This window comes from Engraulis encrasicolus, chromosome 1, assembly GCF_034702125.1.
Source record: "Engraulis encrasicolus isolate BLACKSEA-1 chromosome 1, IST_EnEncr_1.0, whole genome shotgun sequence".
Classification (NCBI taxonomy): domain Eukaryota; kingdom Metazoa; phylum Chordata; class Actinopteri; order Clupeiformes; family Engraulidae; genus Engraulis; species Engraulis encrasicolus.
The window spans coordinates 27015457-27036619 of NC_085857.1; the positions used below are offsets into that span (position 1 = coordinate 27015457).

The following is a 21163-nucleotide window of genomic DNA, read 5'->3' on the forward strand; positions in this document are numbered from 1 at the left end:
AATCACAACAGTTTTACCATCTGTGATGTTTATCTGAAGTTACTACTACGAATAGCGAGTCTTGTCATATTCCCTGCATTGCATCACATTGCATTTGCTGTGTGCTACGCCCACTTCTAGGCACTTCACAACGCTAAGCAGTTCCGCGACGCTAAAACAGCTAATTTTGCTAATGCGGAAGTCGGCCCTAGGACACAGTGGAGATTGCCCGACTCTCCCTCTGTATGGCTCTGTGCGCTCCCTACCCAAAACGAAATAATGTGAAAGCACCACCTGTTGCTGTGTTCCACATTCCACTGTTTTCAGGGTTATACAAACTCTGCCAGGGACCTCGTGGCGCAACGGTAGCGCGTCTGACTCCAGATCAGAAGGTTGCGTGTTCAAATCACGTCGGGGTCATTCGTTTGGTGCCCTAGGGGTTTAAAACTGGCCCGTGTGACACTTGGTGTTAAGCTCATCGACTCTGTCATTGGTCCTGTGGAAGAAGGAAGAGCTTCTTCCTGTTCGATGGGATTCCTCACTGGCCGAATACGCCGGCGGCGACGAGATTAAGAGTATATCTTAATATGCAACCTTGCCTCCTCCACTTGCTTCTCGTCATGATGACATCACTGACAACAGCATTATATTTCAATATCTTGCAAAAGCTCAATTGTAGAGTCTTTTTCTCTTTTGCAATTGGGATGGTGAATGAAAAACAGTCCCTCAAAAGTTGTTGTGGCTAGGCTGACAGCTGGGAAACTTTATAGTTTTCTCCACGGAGGAGGGGCCAGGAGGCGGGACGAGGAGACAAGCGCAAGTGGAGGAGGCAAGGTTGCATATTAAGACGTACTCTAAGCGTCAGAGAATCGCTGGAGTGTGCAGCAAGAGCAGTATGAGTATGTCCGTTTAGAGCGGAATGCAAGCATTCCAACATTCTAAGTGGCTGTATTATATTAGCTCAAGTCCAATTACAATCTGTCGCTCAAATCGCCCCTAGTCGCCCGAAGCGCTTCTGTCTCTTATCTTGTCTCGCCAGCAACTCAATAAAAAGTCAATTACTTCCGTCGCTGGAATTGCTCATGTCGCACTTGGTGTATATGTGCAGTAAGGCTCCGCCCCTTCCGCACGGCTCATGGAGAACCTGAGAGGTCAAAATTGTAGACTGGGATCTAATGGCCTGATCAAACCTAATCAAAAACCAAATGATAAAAAATAAATGTAAAAAAAACAGAGAATGTCACAAATCTCTATCCCATTTATGTGATGACTTCTGTGTGATGGTCATTGATCTTTCTGATCAGTTATCAAGGTATATATATGTGCATAAAAATACAGCTTACTGAAAGAAAAAACATTATTAAACGTCATTAAATGATAAACAGTATTTGACAAATGCTGTTGTTTACGGTCCGACCCAACAGAGATGAAATGGCCCTTGAGCCAAAATGAGTTTGACACCCCTGCATATAGGGAATAGCCTGTTCACCAGGTGCATGTGTGTGCTGATGAATGAGTTGAACGAATGAAACACAAATTGTTTTCCAGTGCCCTTCTTCATTCAAAAGATTCTGTTTTAACACATACTGTGGAAGAGACCTCACGGCGCAACGGTAGCTCGTCTGACTCCAGATCAGAAGGTTGTGTGTTCAAATCACGTTGGGGTCATTGGTTTGGTGTCGAGTTGCTCTGTGTTAAAGGTGCACTGTACAGGATTGTGGTTAGAGTAGGTATTGAATCTGTGCAGCATATTGTCAAATTGGGGGGGGGGGCTAGACAGCTTTGGCACTCACAAAAGTGGGTTGTTGGAAAGGCCTGTTCAAACTGATAGGAAACGCTCACATCATTCTAGGAAGCTGTATAACAACCATACAACATCATCAATAATACTACACAGAAAATTATTANTATTAGGCTGTGCTGTTTTCATCATCCTGAACAGGTCAGGAGGACGGTCTGCACACTGCCAATTAATAAACCTTCATTTCATTGTCTACGTCTAATAATCTATGCCTGATGAATATCCATGGTGATCGAAATGTTGCTGTTTTAATTGAATTTAGTTTTTTTTTATTCCGCAGTCTGCAGACCTTCCTGCCAGAACTGTCTGACACTTTTGTCTGGCACCTGCAACACGTGACTTTGGATGTGCACACCCAGAGCCATACAGAGGGAGAGTTACGCGAATGGAAGACCAGGAAAGAAATTCCAGCCCCGCCTTTCAACGAGATCGAGGTCGTGCCTAAAGCGGCTGTCTTTCCATAGACTCAACATAGAACCACCACATAAAAAGCCAAAAATAAGGACTAACGAACTATACTGCGGGATAATCACCACAAATATGTAAACTATCAACTGTCTCGGTAATGATAATCACAACAGTTTTACCATCTGTGATGTTTATCTGAAGTTACTACTACGAATAGCGAGTCTTGTCATATTCCCTGCATTGCATCACATTGCATTTGCTGTGTGCTACGCCCACTTCTAGGCACTTCACAACGCTAAGCAGTTCCGCGACGCTAAAACAGCTAATTTTGCTAATGCGGAAGTCGGCCCTAGGACACAGTGGAGATTGCCCGACTCTCCCTCTGTATGGCTCTGTGCGCTCCCTACCCAAAACGAAATAATGTGAAAGCACCACCTGTTGCTGTGTTCCACATTCCACTGTTTTCAGGGTTATACAAACTCTGCCAGGGACCTCGTGGCGCAACGGTAGCGCGTCTGACTCCAGATCAGAAGGTTGCGTGTTCAAATCACGTCGGGGTCATTCGTTTGGTGCCCTAGGGGTTTAAAACTGGCCCGTGTGACACTTGGTGTTAAGCTCATCGACTCTGTCATTGGTCCTGTGGAAGAAGGAAGAGCTTCTTCCTGTTCGATGGGATTCCTCACTGGCCGAATACGCCGGCGGCGACGAGATTAAGCGACCTTGCTTCCTCCACTTGTGCTTGTCTCCTCGTCCCGTCTCCTTGCCCCTCCTCAGTGGAGAAAGCGATAAAGTTTCCCAGCTGTCAGCCTAGCCACAACAACTTTTGAGGCACTGTTTTTCATTCACCATCCCAATTGCAAATGAGAAAAAGACTCTACAATTGAGCTTTTGCAAGATATTGAAATATAATGCTGTTGTCAGTGATGTCATCATGACGAGAAGCAAGTGGAGGAGGCAAGGTCGCATATTAAGACGCACTCAGAGAATGGCTGCACTGTTAGCAAGAGCGATATGAGCGATGGAAGCAACAGAGTATGTCCGTTTAGAGCTGAATGCAAGCATGCCAATTGACTGTGGTGGCAGTATAATATTCGCTCAAATCGCCCCTAGTCGCCCGAAGCGCTTCTGTCTCTTCTCTTGTCTCGCCAGCAACTCAATAAAAAGTCAATTACTTCCGTCGCTGGAATCACTCATGTCGCACTTGGTGTATATGTGCAGTAAGGCTCCGCCCCTTCCGCACGGCTCATGGAGAACCTGAGAGGTCAAAATTGTAGACTGGGATGTAATGGCCTGATCAAACCTAATCAAAAACCAAATGATAAAAAACAAATGTAAAAAAACAGAGAATGTCACAAATCTCTATCCCATTTATGTGATGACTTCTGTGTGATGGTCATTGATCTTTCTGATCAGTTATCAAGCTATATATATGTGCATAAAAATATAGCTTACTGAAAGAAAAAACATTATTAAACGTCATTAAATGATAAACAGTATTTGACAAATGCTGTTGTTTACGGTCCGACCCAACAGAGATGAAATGGCCCTTGAGCCAAAATGAGTTTGACACCCCTGCATATAGGGAATAGCCTGTTCACCAGGTGCATGTGTGTGCTGATGAATGAGTTGAACGAATGAAACACAAATTGTTTTCCAGTGTCCTTCTTCATTCAAAAGATTCTGTTTTAACACATACTGTGGCAGAGACCTCGTGGCGCAACGGTAGCGCGTCTGACTGCAGATCAGAAGGTTGCGTTTTCAAATCATGTCAGGGTCATTGGTTTGGTGTCCAATGGTTTATGGCTTAGAGTTGCTCTGTGTTAAAGGTGCACTGTGCAGGATTGTGGTTAGAGTAGGTATTGAAACTGTGCAGCATATTGTCAAATGGGGGGGGGAAGACAGCTTTGGCACCACAGATATCATATAGGAAGACTAGATACGTCATCGAGTATTTCAAGCACGTCCGCACAGGTCGGCCATATTAGCGCAGCCTTAACTCTCCACAGAGCCTCCGTTGCACCTGAAGTTAACTGAGGAATTGAGACGTTGAGATGCTGAAATATGTATGCTGTTATTTCGCTGAAATATTGACATGTGTATATAAATAGTAGGGCTCCTTAAAACTTAAGTGCAGACTGAGGTAAAACGCACAGGAGAGTACTTCCCACTTAGGCCTATTTATTTGTCCAAATATAGAGATGGACCAAGAGCAAATAGGCCTACACATTTTAACCGTTGTTGTGCATTACGTTGATGGAAGGGATATATTAATCGCATTTGCATCAAATTAAAGGCGACAGATGAGGTACTGGAAGAGAGATTACATCGCAACAATTTAATTCTAAGCGTCGTGACTCATTTTGAACACAGGGTGGAGCTGTCGAACCCAAAGCAGAATGTAGCACACATGGGACCGTTTAATTGTTATTTTACTCAAAATATAAAATAATACTTTGTGCATTTGTTTATGGAATCTATTTAATTACTTGGATAAGACTACTAAACCATATTATACATGATTGTAGGCCCATGTACATTATAATGTAATGTAATATAATATAATATAACGTGAATATTAATCACTATGCAGTATCAACATAATACTTACGTTCGGAATTTTTTATACTTTATAACAAACCAAGCCTTTCGAAAATCGACGTAAATTTGAGGGAATTCAGGCCACCTGAAGAGTATGGATCACCAAAAACTCACTGCAACTGGTTGAGCCAGCAGGCTGTGCTAACATGGCCGCCATGCGCGGACGTTCGACTTGCATGACGGGAACGCGGATGGCGCATCTAGTCTTCCTATAGGATGTCTGTGTTTGGCACTCACAAAAGTGGGTTGTTGGAAAGGCCCATTCAAAGTGATAGGAAGCTCTCACATCATTCTAGGAAGCTGTATAACAACCATACAACATCATCAATAATACTACACAGAAAATTATTATTATTAGGCTGTGCTGTTTTCATCATCCTGAACAGGTCAGGAGGAAGGTTTGCATACTGCCAATTTATAAAGTTTATTTAATTATCTATGCCTAATAATCTATGCCTGATGAATATCCAGGGTGATCGAAATGTTGCTGTTTTAATTTGTCTTTTGGAGCTTATTCCGCAGTCTGCAGACCTACCTTCCAGAACTGTCTGACACTTTTGTCTGGCACCTGCAACACGTGACTGGATGTGCGCTCCCTACCCGAAACGAAATCATGTGAAAGCACCACCTGTTGCTGTGTTCCACATTCCACTGTTTTCAGGGTTATGCAAATTCTGCCAGGGACCTCGTGGCGCAACGGTAGCGCGTCTGACTCCAGATCAGAAGGTTGCGTGTTCAAATCACGTCGGGGTCATTCGTTTGGTGCCCTGGGCCTAGGGGTTTAAAACTGACCCGTGTGGCACTTGGGCTGGATCTCAAATGGTGCACTTGTGCACTTAGGGCACTATGTTTCAGTGTGTAACTAATACGGCATATGCACTGAAGTATGAACACTAAAGTGCGCTAGTGCACCATTTGAGATTCAGCCTTGGTGTTAAGCTCATCGACTCTTGTCATTGGTTATGTGGAAGAAGAAAGATTGTCTTCCTGTTCGATGGGATTCGTCACTGTAGGCGAGTACATTTAGGGTTTAACCCCAAAATAATTGATACAAAAGGTTTTTTTATGGATTCTATTACTATTGGACCTGCTAAATGACATACTACATATACACATACTAATACATACTTCTGAAATGTTATGTTTTAATATGGTAATTGGACTATATCTAATTAAATATGCATTACATTTCAAAATGCAAAAACTCAAAATCTGAAAAAGCCAAGCTCAAAATTACTCTTTTATTTTGTTTCTAGTAAGCCAGAAGATATCTTCAGAAGAGATTATGGACATCTCTTTTTGTTTTGTAGTAAATCTAAAAATCTTTGTGCAGACTCACCAGCTAGCATTTATTTTTTCAAAACATGATTATTTAACATCTCTCTTAGATAAATAATTGAGTTTTATGTTTCTTAAGTTCTTCCAGACATTCTTTGAGTCTGGTGGTATCATTCTTAGCATGTATCAAGGGCAAGGTCAGCTGTCCTCAAATCATAGCCTCTCCACAGAGGTGTCCTAAGGGCTGGTGCTGGGACTCCTATTTGCCATGTACACCACATCACTGGGCCATGTTATCTGTTCTCACAGCTTCTCATACTACTGTTACACCGATGAAGCACAGTTACTTTGTGCCAGATGACTCCACGGTCACACACATTTCCGCTTGCCTCTCTGAACTATCCACAAGTATGAAGGAATGCAACCTTTAGTTGAGCCTCGCCCAAATGCACTGCTGGTGATCCCAGCCAAAGATTTAGGTTGCCATGATATCGAACTCAATATCGATTCTGCTACTGTTGCCTCAAATAAGGCCACAAGAAATCTAAGTGTCATTGTTGATGACCGTCTATCATTCTTTGACCACATAGCCTCAGTTTCCCAGTCATGTCCTCTTTTTCATGCCCTAATTGAATACAAGGCCCTGACCCTTGCATATGAAGCTACAACAGGCCCTACTCTGGCTTACCCGAAAGCTATGCTAAAGCCCTATGTCCTTTCAGGACATTGTCTGTCTCCAGTACCAACCGTTTCACCTTGCCCTCTACTTACACATGTAGTGGCTCCTGTCTATTCAGTTCAGCTGCTGAAAGACCCAAAATACCTAGTGACACCATGATTCATTACTGATGATGTGCCCTGACAAACAACACATGGATATTACCATAGCAGTAGTGTCTTTATCCACCCAAACAGCACTCCAAACAAACAGATCCTGAAAACATGTTAGTTCATGCCAATGTAATTATCATGTAGTAACCTTTATTTTAAAAAACTTTGATCTTGAAAATGACACCTTTCCAGAAGTTAGATTTTCCTAGATTTTTAGTATGTTAGTAAGGACAGCTGGATGTATTGAAATCAGTTGAAAAACCTTTTGTATCATTTTTTTTGGGGTATGGTGCATTTTGGCCATAGATGTACTCGACTACTGGCCGAATACGCCGGCGGCGGCGAGATTAAGCGACAGAGAATCGCTGCAGTGTCCAGCAAGAGCAATACGAGCGATGGAAACGACAGAGTATGTCCGTTTAGAACTGAATGCAAGCATTCCAACATTCTAAGTGGCTGTATTATACAGCTCCAGGCCTTTTTATTAGAATACCATGAAAAAGTTGATTTATTTCCATAATTCCATCAATAATGTTAAACTGTCATGGATTGTAGATTCATGGCCCAGTTTTTTAACTATTCCAATCATTAATTTTTTTCTTTTTATATACGTTGGCCTTCCAGCTCAAAAAACCCATGAATTGGGGAATTCGCATTATTAGAATATTGTAATAAAATCACATTTTTCTTCATCAAAATTCGGGTCACATTAAATCAGTTGAAATTTGGTACCTTCTACATAACATGCAATGTTCAATACTTGGTTAGGACTCTCTCTGTCTTAATAACGGCCATGATGCGTTTAACATTGAAGTCAATGGCAAAAACAGTGCATGGGAATTATGGAAGCCCAGATATCCTTGATGCTTTGCTGTCAGCTGTTCTTGTTTGTTGACCTGGTGCCCCACACTTCACTCTTCAATATACCCTGTAGATTTTCATGCCACGTTTTGGTGTTAACTCACCAGTTTAATTCTAACTCAACAGAAATAAAACCCCATTCATTTTCAATGGGGTTTCATTTCTCATTCATTTCTCATTCATTTCTCATTTCTTCGTTGGCTTTTGTGGGCACGCACACTTCTGCATCTGTGGCCAGATGGTAGTAGGGTGAAGTGTGTGTGGCTGGGTCAGAAATGATGTGTTTGGCCTTCCTCAAACACCATTGCTTATAAAGACTATGGATGTTGGGGTTAGGGTTATGGTGCATTGGGGTTAGGGTTATGGATGTACAAGTGTTCATAAACATGCCATGACATTTTTTTTTTACATTTATTGGTTTGGTGTGGTTCATTTATAGATATAGGAAGACAAGGGGTATTCAAGGGATAACATGTAAAAGCATAAAACACTTATTTCCAACATGGTCTCTGATGGAAAAGGAGAAGACATAAACACATGCAACAAATATTACATGTATACAATCACATTCCCCAGTCGCCTAATTCTCTACTTTATTCCAAAAGAAAATTCTAACCTTTTTTTAAAAAACATTTTTGTTTCTGCCATACATTTTTGTTTCTACATAATCCCAGTATAAGCAAAAGAGTTATGTGCCGCGCTCTTTGCAGATGGTCCCTTACAGGAGCGGACACTCGCTCTTGTTTCATGTGTATGTTGAGTATGCGCCATTAAAAAGTAAAGAAGACGCACTCACACTCACACTATCGCCTGATGGTTTTCACAGTTCTTAGCTGGGTGCTGAATCCCACATTCACCTGAACACCCTATTGGGCACAACTAGGCCTACCACCTATGGGTGCAATCACCATTACACGCTGACTCTGCCCGAAACATTCGTGGGCGAATAAACTCAGAAAAATCTGAAAGGTACTGTCCTTTGCTTTCATTATTCGAGTATGCACCATTACAATTTGGGAAGCCAAATAATTAGGGGCTATCCCACTGATAATGTTGAACGTGTGATTCAGTTTTAGCTGTTCAACCCTTAGCTTTAGGCAGAAAATCCACTTTCTTAAAATCATTCAAACGTGATATGATACCTAGATCAATCAATCAATCGACTTTAAGGACCATGTGCAATTAAAACATAAATGTTTCCATTCCATGCATTACACCAGATTTAGCCTTGGGCTGGTTATCATCTGTAGTCCCTGACATTAAAAAATAAATAATATATAATAGAATAATAAAGTAAAGCAGCAGTGAAAAACAAAATGAAAATACAGATAAAAACAATAAACAAATCACTCATGTCCCCTGTACCTATGTATATCTTTTTACTCAACATCTGTAAATTCATGTATGAGTATGTTAGTTTGTGTGTGTGTGTGTGTGCGTGCGGGCGTGCGTGCGTGCGAGAGAGAGAGAGATTATTGTCAATGTCTTATTTATATGTTTTAGTTGAACTGCACGTTGGAAACTGGTCAAACACAATTTCAAAATTCTGTGCTAACCCTGTTACATAGACCTTTGACAATAAAGTACACTTGACTTAACTTGACTTGACCATCTTCTAACTAAAATGATGGGAAATAAAGTCCAATCACCAGATGCTACTGGTTCCAGGGTTTCATCCGGGACCTCGTGGCGCAACGGTAGCGCGTCTGACTCCAGATCAGAAGGTTGCGTGTTCAAATCACGTCGGGGTCATTGGTTTGGTGCCTCAGGGCTCACAGCTGCCTAGTTTGATGTGCACTTGATGTTAAACTGAGTTGATGCTTGTCTAAATAGTGAATGACCCAGGGGCGCGTTTCTCGACAGTGTCATTGCTAACTCATGGGAAGGCTACACTGTGCGATATTTTCTCTCGTGGGTCTTAAGCTTCTGCTCACACTGCACGATGGAATTTCACTGTTTAAAAGTTCACATGCTCACGACTCACGTCCTCACACTACACGAGCCGACAGTCGGATGCGGCCGAAATGCTTCCACCGTACGAGGCGACAGGCATGTTTCCCCGGTCTGCAGAGGAGGGAACATGCGCACCTGAGGTGGAGATGAGGTCGCTCTCAACAGCGAATCGCACGGCCCTATTAAGTTGTGCATGTGAAGTGTCAAATCGGGTCTTAGCACTGCTTTAACTCTGCGATTTACGCACGAGCCACGACAAGAATTTCAAACCGTTTTGATTTTCTTGCGACCCTGCGATTGCACGGTCGTGAGTCGAAATCGCTTGTCGTTACCCCATGTACACTGCACGATGCGAGACTCACGATTGACCTGCGATTGAGCAAGAAATCGGCCCGAATCTCAAAATGTCGTGCGAGTGCCAAATCGGGGCAAAATCGGGGCAAAAGTCGCACAGTGTAAGCCCAGCTTTAAATTCTGGGCCTTCTGTACAAGCAGCTCCAATGGACCCCCCACCTCCCTGTATATCTATATATATATAGCTGACTTCATGTGGGCCCCCCATCCTCCTCCATGACTGAGGTACCCTGAGCATGGTACTGTCCCACCGCACTGCTCCCCATGGGGCGCCATTGAGGGCTGCCCCCTTGCACGGGTGAGGCATAAATGCAATTTCGTTGTGTGCAGTGTGCAGTGTTCACTTGTGTGCTGTGGAGTGCTGTGTCACAATGACAATGGGAGTTGGAGTTTCCCAATGGGCTTTCACTTTTCCTAGGCCTATATGGGACCCTGGTGGCTCAGTCCCACTTACCCCCTATTACGACGGCCCAGTTTAATGTGTAGCCTATGGGCACAATGTAGGATGACGTCGTTTGCGCGGTGCCCTCAAAATCTACAGTCTCAAAATCTACAGTCATGAAAAAATGCTGTTTAAATAAACTCTCTGTGAGAATGTTTGTCATCACGGAATGCCTGCAGTGGATACAAATCTAAATACGGTGAGTAAGGCGATTTTTTTCGCATGAGAGATTTTTTACGACACTCGTAGTGGACCGCTCTGTCAAAAGTTGCATCATGTGGGGTTCTCTGACAGCGGACCGTGAAAGTGGTCTCGAGAGTCATTGTTCACTCACTAATGACTCAAATAAGCATTGGTTGACTTGGGACAGTGATTTATTAAACTAATTTAATCCTACCTAGACCCCCTTTAAACTGAGTTGCGAGTACACTATTGTCAGAAAGTATTTGCTATACTGCCTTGACTCACATATGAACTTAACTGCCATCCAGTTAGGGTTCAATATGATTTTGGTCCAACTTTTGCAGCTATTATAACTTCAACTCATCTGGGAAGGCTGTCCACAAGTTTGAGAAGTGTTTTTATAGGATTTTTGGACCATTCTTCCAAAAGCGCTGTCACACACTGATGTTGCTCGAGAAGGCCAGGCTCTCAGTCTCTGTTCTAATTCATCCCAGAGGTGTTCTATTGGGTTCAGGTTCAGAATCTGTGCAGGCCAGTCTAGTTCATCCACACCATATCCTGTCATCCTTGTCTTTATGGACCTTGCTTTGTGCACTAGTGCACAGTCATGTTGGAAGAGGAAGGGGCACGCTCCAAACTGTTCCCGCAATATTGAGAGCATGGCATTGTCAAAATGTTTTGGGATCCTGATGCTGAGTACTTTAAGTCAGGGTTTCCCAAACTGTGGCGCGTGCACCCCTGGGGGTGCGCGGCCTGTCACCAAGGGGTGCGCGAGATGAATAGAGCAATGGTGGATATATGTTTTTTTTTAATCCAGCATTAATGAACGTCAGGTAGTTTTAATTGTTTGACGAATTGAAAGTGTAATTTATAACTCATAGACTTGTCATGCAATAAGTTCCATTGTAATGATGGCAGGAAAAAAAACGTCTAATTGGAAATTAGGATTACCCCAAATGTGCGGTGGTGCTTGACCCACCGGTATCCTGTTAAATTATCATATTTTTTATTTATAATTAATTATAATCTCCTTATCTACTGTACTCCAAACCTATCCACTCACCCACATTTTTTTTTTTTTTTAGATCAGCTCAGCATCTTGACCATATTGGAAGGATACCAGCATTCTCTTACCTCGCTCTCGCCAGCTAAATGTGAGTGCAGCTGGCAGAGCTGTGTCTGTGCAGGAAATCCACCTGCCACCATGTGTTGCTGTGCTCCCATGCTTCTGACCTCAGCTGGATTTAAGATAAGAGTCCACTGCTGCATTGGGCCACAGACCTCGTGGCGCAACGGTAGCGCGTCTGACTCCAGATCAGAAGGTTGCGTGTTCAAATCACGTCGGGGTCATTAATTTGGTGCCCCCTGGCTTACAGCTGCCCCTGTTTAACGGACGATTGATGTTGAACTGACTTCGGTTGTCTAAATAGTGCATGAGCCAGGGCCAACCCAGGGGTGTGTTTCTAGACAGCATCATTGCTAACTAAGTTGGCAACTCACTAAATTGCAATGTTAATTTCTCATAGATAAGCTACTAAATTGCTAACTGGTTAGCAACAACGCCTTCGAGGAACAGGGCCCTGGTCAGTATGTTCTGGGTTCCATAAGTGGAAGTGAAAGAGAAACTTCAACTCCCATTGTCATTGTGACACTGCACACAACAAAATGGCATTTATGCCTCACTCGTGCAAGGGGGCAGCCCCCAATGGTGCCCTAAACGAACAGTGCGGCGGGATGGTACCATGCTTAGGGTACCTCAGTCATGGAGGGGGGAGAGCTAGCCTCACGAGCCATCCTACGTATTTCTGCCAAAGGATTGGCTCCACTACTGTAGTCTGGCCGTGCTTCTCTGTGGAGTGCCTGGAACAGTAGAATTTTGATCATAACGCCCCCCCCAGAAAACAGCCAATAATCGAATACGCCCCCCACGTGGGGGCGAAAGGGGGAGGACGCTGACAATGACGTACACATCTGCACCAGAGCCATTGGTCTGCGCTATGTTGTTGTTGAGTAACTGCCAGCGATTGGGTGAGAGGTGTCCAATAATTTCAAACCATAACTGAGTGCAAACTTCCTGCTTCCTACAATCGCTTCAGAGCAAACAAATGCCAGACCATAAATACGAAATGAAATGGTAGTATTATGGGATGGTCAGGACCAGGCTAGGGGAGAGCACTCCTATATACAGTATCTATGTATAGCTGGCTACATGTGGACCCCCCCACATACAGTAACTCAGTCCCACTTCACCCCTCCTCTTTTACAATGTGCCTGGTTCCACCCACACTTTCTGTGATGCTACAGAACATTCCAGGAGCAAGTCACAATCATAAACACCTCAATTTAAAGTTCATCTCAGTCGGGATGTTGAATGGGTAGAAACTCCCTCAAAAATAATAATAAAATAATAAAACTTACTGTTCCCAGGTTGGCACCAGGGAAACTTAATTGTTTTCTCCCAGAAGGCTGTGTGACACCAAGGCAAAAGGCCACAAGCAATAGGAAAGTTTGACTTTCACCCTAGCTCTCTCATAGGCCCTGCTGGGGGAGCTAAGTCCAGAGCCATCTAATAACAGAGTTACGCCACTCCCATAGACCTCTATGGATCAATCTTTCCACAGCAATGGCGGCTCTCATGGAGCCTCACGGAGCGTTAACATGGAAATCCCCATTGACTTTAGTTCTATTAGAAGTTACTTAGTTCTAGGAGGTGGCCGTAGAACACAGAAAATGTGGTAAAGGTAATGTAATTTGTTTGTACTGAATCTTTGTTTGGTATGTGCATGGTTCTGTGTTAGTTTCCAACGAACAGAAGTTTACTGTTAAGAAACATTTTAATCTACGCGAATCACATCACCAACCGACTTCCTGGTCCCCGGTTTGCGCAACTCTTATTAGACGGCTCTGGCTAAGTCAGAGCTGAGTCAGAAGAAAGACTGTAGCTAGAACCAGTAGTATATAGTGTGCGTTGCAATATGCGACCTTGCCTCCTCCACTTGTCTCCTCCACTTGCTTTTCTCCTCGTACCAGGAAGTAATATGTCATGATGACATCACTGACAATAGCATTATATTTCAATATCTTGCAGAAGCTCAATTGTAGAGTCTTTTTTTCATTTGCAATTGGGATGGTGAATGAAAAACAGTCCCTCAAAAGTTGTTGTGGCGAGGCTGACAGCTGGGAAACTTTATCGTTTTCTCCACGGAGGAGGGGCCAGGAGGCGGGACGAGGACACAAGCACAAGTGGAGGAGGCAAGGACACATATTGGGATGCAACCACAGTAACTCAGTCCCACTTCACCCCTCCTCTTTTACAATGTGCCTGGTTCCAAACACACTTTCTGTGATGCTACAGAACATTCCAGGAGCAAGTCACAATCATAAACATCTCAATTTAAAGTTAATCTCAGTCGGGATGTTGAATGGGGAGAAACTCCCCCAGAAATAATAATAAAATAATAAAACTTACTGTTCCCAGGTTGGCACCAGGGAAACTTAATTGTTTTCTCCCAGAAGGCTGTGCGACACCAAGGCAAAAGGCCACAAGCAATAGGAAAGTTTGACTTTCACCCTAGCTCTCTCATAGGCCCTGCTGGGGGAGCTAAGTCAGAGCTGAGTCAGAAGAAAGACTGTAGCTAGAACCAGTAGTATATAGTGTGCATTGCAATATGCGACCTTGCCTCCTCCACTTGTCTCCTCCACTTGCTTTTCTCCTCGTACCAGGAAGTAAAATCATGATGACATCACTGACAATAGCATTATATTTCAATATCTTGCAAAAGCTCTCAATTGTAGAGTCTTTTTCTCATTTGCAATTGGGATGGTGAATGAAAAACAGTCCCTCAAAAGTTGTTGTGGCTAGGCTGACAGCTGGGAAACTTTATCGTTTTCTCCACAGAGGAGGGGCCAGGAGGCGGGTCGAGCAGACAAGCGCAAGTGAAGGAGGCAAGGTCGCATATTGCAACACACTCATAGAGTAGTGTTTCTCTGGGCTGTAACCAGACATTTTCAAATACCGAGGTCAAATACCGAGGTCAAATACTGCGTCCTGTACTGCATATTGTACATTTAGAATGCTTCAAAGACTTCAGTCAAACTCTTAAGTTTGCTTTCATTAATCACTGACTTGAGGATAAATGGGGGTGTCGTATACAGACTGAATTTATCATTGTTGATCATATATCAATTTTCTTCATAGATACATTTTACATTAGGCCTACTGAAAAGAAATACAGAGAACATGACCTCTGTGTCCTCTATGGTAGATACGGCCATGGTATTTCTCAACAGGGACGTTAGGGAGCAGTCAGAAGGCATTGAGAAGGTCACAGTTGGAGGGGGGTGGGGGTACACAGTTACAATTGGGGGGGCATTTGTTTATTTTGTTTTTAATCATTTTTATTATATCTAATAATGGGGGTATTGGCAGACTAATGGTGAGGTCAATGGGGTGTTGGGAGGCTTATAGTGAGGTCAAGGGAGCCCTTTTTCAAAAAAGATAGCTTTTTTTCTGAGAGCAGAGGAAAGCAGACCTTTCAGAATTCACAAAAATAAAACAACGAGTTGCAATGCGGTTTTCACTGATGAGCCAAGGTTATGTCGCGAGGGGGTGCTCATTCACAACACAACATTTCCGACACTCTCGACAGAGACGAAGTGCGGTTTTAACGGACATGCAACCACGTAGCCTGTGATCTCGCTCTGCTGATACTAACATCGAACCAGGCAAATGTGCTGCCTCAAATGTTACTGTTTGCAAGCACAACGTGTCTCATGTAATTCAACACACCACTGGGTCACACCACATAGACCAGTGGTTCTCAACCTTTTTTGATCAAATACCACCTTGACCTCATCATAAGCCTGCCAAGGCCCCACTTACTGAAAAATAAAACGTACTAATGCCCCACAATGGGAACTAAGCCCCGCCCCCTCTCATCTGTATCCTTCTCAACGCCCCCTGGGAGGCTGTAGCGCCCCCCGCTGAGAAACACTAGCATAGACCTTGGTTCCACCAGAGATTCTTTAAGTGAGATATGCCAACATAATAGGTTTCTATGGGCACCTAACGTGACTAGGTTCCAGTCTGCCTAAAGGAGCGTGTCATAATACTCCTAGCATTGAATAGAACAGCCCTTAGGTCTGCCTAGGTCTGCCTAAAGGTCTGCCTAAAGGGGGATCCCCCCCTCCCCCTTGCAATAATAGAACCCGGAAACAATGGGCCAATGGAACCTCTCTCTCTCTACTCTCTCTGGTTCCGCTCTGCCGTAATTGACCTCAAGCCTGATAGCTGCGAAGGTTATGGTTAGCGAATGCTGCGTTTCTCGCATAATTCAACACACCAAGGAGGCTCACCGTAGTGATCCTCCTGACATTTTGTTGCTGAATCCAGTACCCTTCACTGCAAGTGCTTATGGTGTACTCGGCTCAGAGTGTTCGAATAATTCTAACACGTCCTACCACACTGCGTTATCTGATACTGTCGGTCCAATAGTGATGGGATTTTCGGCTCTTCTTTGAGATGCGGTTCTATTGGCTCTTCTTACTATGGAGAGCCGGCTCTTTCGGCTCCCAAATGGCTCCCTATATATATGTTCACATAATTAATAAATTAAAAGTTTAAATTTTATTTTACAACATTTTGTTTCATTATTGACATTGTGAAGCACTTTGGGCAGTGTATATTGTGTAAAAGCCTTTATGAACAACACTTTTATCATAATCAGTCGTTAATCATGACCCAACATACCCAAATACAAAGTAAATTAAAAAGGTATTAATACATGAAGAGTTCAGATGCAAAACCCCCTAAGTGCCATTTCAGAAAATAATCTTAATTCATTTTCATTTAATACAAAGCTATCAAAATTGCATATTTTTCTATGTATTTATGTAATATAACTATTTATATGTATTATCAAGTACATGAATGTAAACCAAACCAACAACGGGGTTCTCCAAAAATATAGAAGTACAGGTCTTCAGAAGTGGAGTTAGGGGATTTTGCATCTAAACTCTTCACATACTACGCATTTCTGATCGCTGTGAGTGTGTCTGTAACACCTGCTCTATCCACTGGCACTTTTAGAGGATACACACAATGAGAGGGAGGGGGAGAGAAGGACAAAACAAACAAAAAAACAAAAACGGCTCCCAAAAAAATTCCCAAAACGGCTCCCATTGGTTCTATGGGAGCGCATGAATTTAAATGCGACCGTTTTTCCGGATAATGTCATCATGGCTATCTAGGGAGCTAAGGCAGATTCCACTAGGTCCTAGTACGACCTCAGGTGGTTTGTCCTCGACCGTTGCTGTGACCAACGTGGCGAAATAGCCTTCCAATGCTCAGTGGCCTCGGTATTGGCATTCTTGAAGGAGCAGTTGGGCAAAGGCAAAGCCTTCTCTACCGTCAAGGTCTACCCAGAGAGAGTATATAGAGAGAGATTCCATTGGCCCATTGTTTCCGGGTTCTATTATTGCAAGGGGGAGGGGGGGGGGAATCCCCCTTTAGGCAGACCTAAGCAGGCCTAAGGACTGTTCTATTCAATGCTAGGAGCATTATGACACGCCCCTTTAGGCAGACCGGAACCTGGTCATGTTAGGTGCCCATAGCAACTTATTGCATTGGCCTATCTCTATATACTTAAAGGGACACTGTGCAGGAAATGGTCAAAAAAGGTATTACAACTATGCTGCTCATTGAAACTGGACTGCCTATTTCCAAATTTGATCTTTACATGAAATTTTACTAAGTAATAAACAAATATTTGTCAATTGTAACGCTTTATTTGTCAATTGTAGTGTCCCCACTTTTCACGCACTGCTGAGAAATTTTATGCATAGATTTATGGGTAGACTTGCTGGATCAAGCAATGGTATAATATCTACTCTTTATGATACCAGGCAGAGTGATACAAGGTACTTCTCTGAATTGTGGCAGCACTGGTATAGATGTTTATATGTTTTCAAATGAACTGGTGCTTGTGATGTACCTGTCTGTTTTTGTATGTGTTTTTTATGTCTTTTTATGTATCTTATATGGAACTTTTTGAGTCTGTAATAAAGTTTTCAATTCAATTCAAATATTTTCTAGTATGGTCCAAGTACAGTCATTTTTTCAGCTAAAAATGGCTATTTTTGGAAATTCAAAATGGCGGACCATGGAGAAGATCCCCCTTTTCATGTTTGAAAAGTGCAATTTTTCCAGTCATAATGAATACTTAGAATTTGATGGTGGTGGTAAGTATTCATGAAAAAGGTAACATTAGTGCATGGGTAGAATGAATTCTGGAAATAAACAACTAAAAATCTCACACAGTGTCGATTTAAAGAATCTCTGTTCTACCTGGTCGCGATTTCAGCGTGCCATGATGGTTTCGGTTCTAACACTCTGGGTAGCCACCCACTAGTTTGCCAATTCATGAAAGGTGCAAGGTGCCTACGCCTCGTGGCTAGACAGACAATGTCCCCCTTGGAATATTGCTCTGATTCTAGAGGCCTTGTGTGCGCCACGCTTCGAGCCTCTCCAAGAGGTGATTTGCGCATCATCTCCATTAAAACTGCCCTTCTCCCCGCCTTGAAGCGCAAAGCGCACGAGTGAATTACATGCCTTATCAGTCAACCTTGCATGCGTGCAGTTTACGGCGTTTGACACAAGAATGGTCAATCATGTCATCGCTACTGCCTATTTTTAATACCCTCGTCAGTTTGCAGGGGTTCGCTAACAGCGTGTTTGCACACACACCTTATTTGAGACTGGTCCCCATTCATCCATTCATTCATTCATTCCATTCATTCTCGCGAAAGGGAACCAGGAAGTCCTGAAATGCTAACAAGAGATACTGGAACTCTATGGCACTTACGAGCTCTATTGAGAGTACATACAACACCACCACCTAGTGTTCATATTATGGCATTACTGTGAATTTCAATTCATTCAATTCGTACAAGTCTGGTAGGTCCGTTTGGCTGGGCCAGCCCCTGAGTCTTTTTTTCGGTTCTACCGACTTGATATGACCGCTATGCCTTTGGGACATAGGGTTCTTCTGGGCATGTCTACTACCTGCCTAGGGTGATGGGAGCGCCGTCCATACCCCCTGTATGTCATTAGAGCCTTATGGAATGCCCTGCTAAGGTGGTCGGTTAATATGCAATCGGGAGTGATTGTAGGCACCCATAGAGATGGTGACCGATTCTTACGGAAAAAAAACCAATAGGACCTGAATATGTCCCCGGTTTATTGAGCGAGATGAGGGAGCCATCTCTCTGCACCAACAGAGGAGAGCGCGATTCAAAAAGTGAGCTTCGCATCTTTGGGCCGCTGTCTTAGGAAAGCTAAAGTGGGCCATCAGCCAAAGTGGGCCGCTTAAGGTTTCGAGGTCCCAGCGCCTATGGAAATGAGAGCCAATGTCTAAAAAGGATAATAAATTGTTGCCATGACTGTGCTTGACAAGTAACATAATTGTATTGGTTTTTGTTTGTTATTGTGGGAGGGGCAGTAATTCAAATGTTGTTTGCGCGAGGAAACTGCATGGTAAGTAGGTTGGCATGTCAAATCTGGCTGAATATTATAAGGATCATATAGTTATTAACATGCCTACAGATTAAAAAAATGCTCATGTTATCAGTCTTTGTTGTATAAATCAGATCAAATAGTGGTAGTCTGATATATTAACTTAATTTAAGAAAAAAAGGGTTTATGTTGGTGGCCCAAATGAATTTAACCCCCTATGGTAAAGTGGGCCACGCGTCTTCAGCTAAAGTGGGCCGCCATTATAACCAATGGGTGTTTGCTGTTGCTGTGGAGATAGCTAGCTGGAGATAGCTATGTTTGTGTACACTTTCGAAGAAAAGATGAGGCAAGATGGCAGGTGAAAAGAAATGAATATATATGAAAAGATAGGAGACAGAAAAAGTGAAAAAATGGGATGAACATTGTCCAGAGACATGTGGCTGTACAGCATTGTGTTTTAGCATCGAAAGTAATGATGAATTATTTACTTTTTCCCTTTTTTATTTAACCGGCCCACTTAACCTGATAAGGTGGCCCACTTTGGCTGAAGCTGCCCATTCAAAAAAAGTTGTCACAACGAAAGTTTAAAGACTTATAGGGCCTAAATAATTTTGTTTTATAATATAATTCCAACACAAAAAGATGGAATATAGTAGCTATTAATTATATATGTACATTTAAAATGCACAGATGTTATTTTGTTATTTTCCCAAGCGATCTACCAAAAAGCGGCCCACTTTACCTTATGTCAACCATACATTAACTGATGTAAGGCATTTACTCAGATTTTTGTTATATGTTTACTGCAATGTGCAATCATCTTAATTTCCCTCTGGATTAATAAAAGTAGGCTACTCTTCTACTCTACTGTACTCTACACCAGTGTTTCCCAACCTTTTTTATCTTGTGTACCCCCTAAGCATTTTCGTTTTGCCATGAGTACCCCCTAAGTCAAGTTTTATATCACTTTCTCTATCCCAGTGTAACTAAGCTCCATGTATTTGTTAAAATTATATTTTTCCAAGTACCCCCTGCAATGTGCTCGTGTACCCCCAGTGGTACACGTACCCAGTGGTGTAGTCTACGTTGAACGCGGGTATACGGAGTATACCCACTTCTACATTTCAGGGATTTCAGTATACCCACTTAAAATTGATTGATCCATTGTTTTGAATAGCACAAATATATACAGTATACCCACTTCAAAAAATGCTCAAATATACAGTATACCCACCATAAAAAAGTAGACTACACCACTGCACGTACCCCTGGTTGGGGAACACTGTACTCTACACTAAGGTCACCTTAGTGTCATTCTCCGTATTTGTGTTAACTGATTCACCCGCCCTTTCACAATTTATCTACATTTGGCCCTGGTATAAGAGGCAAGGACCTCGTGGCGCAACGGTAGCGCGTCTGACTCCAGATCAGAAGGTTGCGTGTTCAAATCACGTCGGGGTCAAGCCAATGGACTATTTTCACATGTCGTTGAAACACATCTGGACATAACACATACAATCGACCTTGACGTCTGGAATGCAAACCCTTCGATACATCCCCATCTGTGGTGCAAACACGAAACATTGTTTAATGATTGTAGCGGAGAGTTTCTGACAAGTGGCAACAAAATAGTCTGTGTAGCAGGGGATTACTGAACTGTTTCCACGGTGCGCTCTCGAACGCAACATTTTCAGACTTGCTTCAATTGACTGACCCATGCCTATGTGGCGTAATAGTCAGTCACTCTTAACATAGGCTACGGTAACATAAAAATGCCACTAGCCTAAGTAACGCGAAGCCTAACAAACGAACTCATTATATAAAGCTGACAAATCCCCCATCCCACGCCACACACATCTAATTCTACCACTTTGCTATCGCTTCATGAGTTTCCATATGTATCAGTCCTGGACGAGGACGCATAATCCTTATCATGCGTTATAGCAAATAGGGTGCGCGTTCT

The 21163-nt window shown here is 42.9% G+C and overlaps 6 non-coding genes across 6 annotated transcripts; all 6 read left to right on the top strand.

The window, feature by feature from the left end:
• The first annotated feature begins 327 nt into the window (after positions 1-327).
• trnaw-cca (transfer RNA tryptophan (anticodon CCA)) lies at positions 328-399 on the top strand. The gene has a single exon. It is a non-coding gene; the product is annotated as a tRNA-Trp (tRNA).
• A 2278-nt stretch (positions 400-2677) lies between these two features.
• Positions 2678-2749, top strand: trnaw-cca (transfer RNA tryptophan (anticodon CCA)). Its single transcript has one exon. It is a non-coding gene; the product is annotated as a tRNA-Trp (tRNA).
• A 2719-nt stretch (positions 2750-5468) lies between these two features.
• Positions 5469-5540, top strand: trnaw-cca (transfer RNA tryptophan (anticodon CCA)). The gene has a single exon. It is a non-coding gene; the product is annotated as a tRNA-Trp (tRNA).
• A 3896-nt stretch (positions 5541-9436) lies between these two features.
• trnaw-cca (transfer RNA tryptophan (anticodon CCA)) lies at positions 9437-9508 on the top strand. The gene has a single exon. It is a non-coding gene; the product is annotated as a tRNA-Trp (tRNA).
• Positions 9509-11966: 2458 nt separating this feature from the next.
• trnaw-cca (transfer RNA tryptophan (anticodon CCA)) lies at positions 11967-12038 on the top strand. Its single transcript has one exon. It is a non-coding gene; the product is annotated as a tRNA-Trp (tRNA).
• An 8552-nt stretch (positions 12039-20590) lies between these two features.
• On the top strand, positions 20591-20662 carry trnaw-cca (transfer RNA tryptophan (anticodon CCA)). The gene has a single exon. It is a non-coding gene; the product is annotated as a tRNA-Trp (tRNA).
• The last annotated feature ends 501 nt before the right edge of the window (positions 20663-21163 follow it).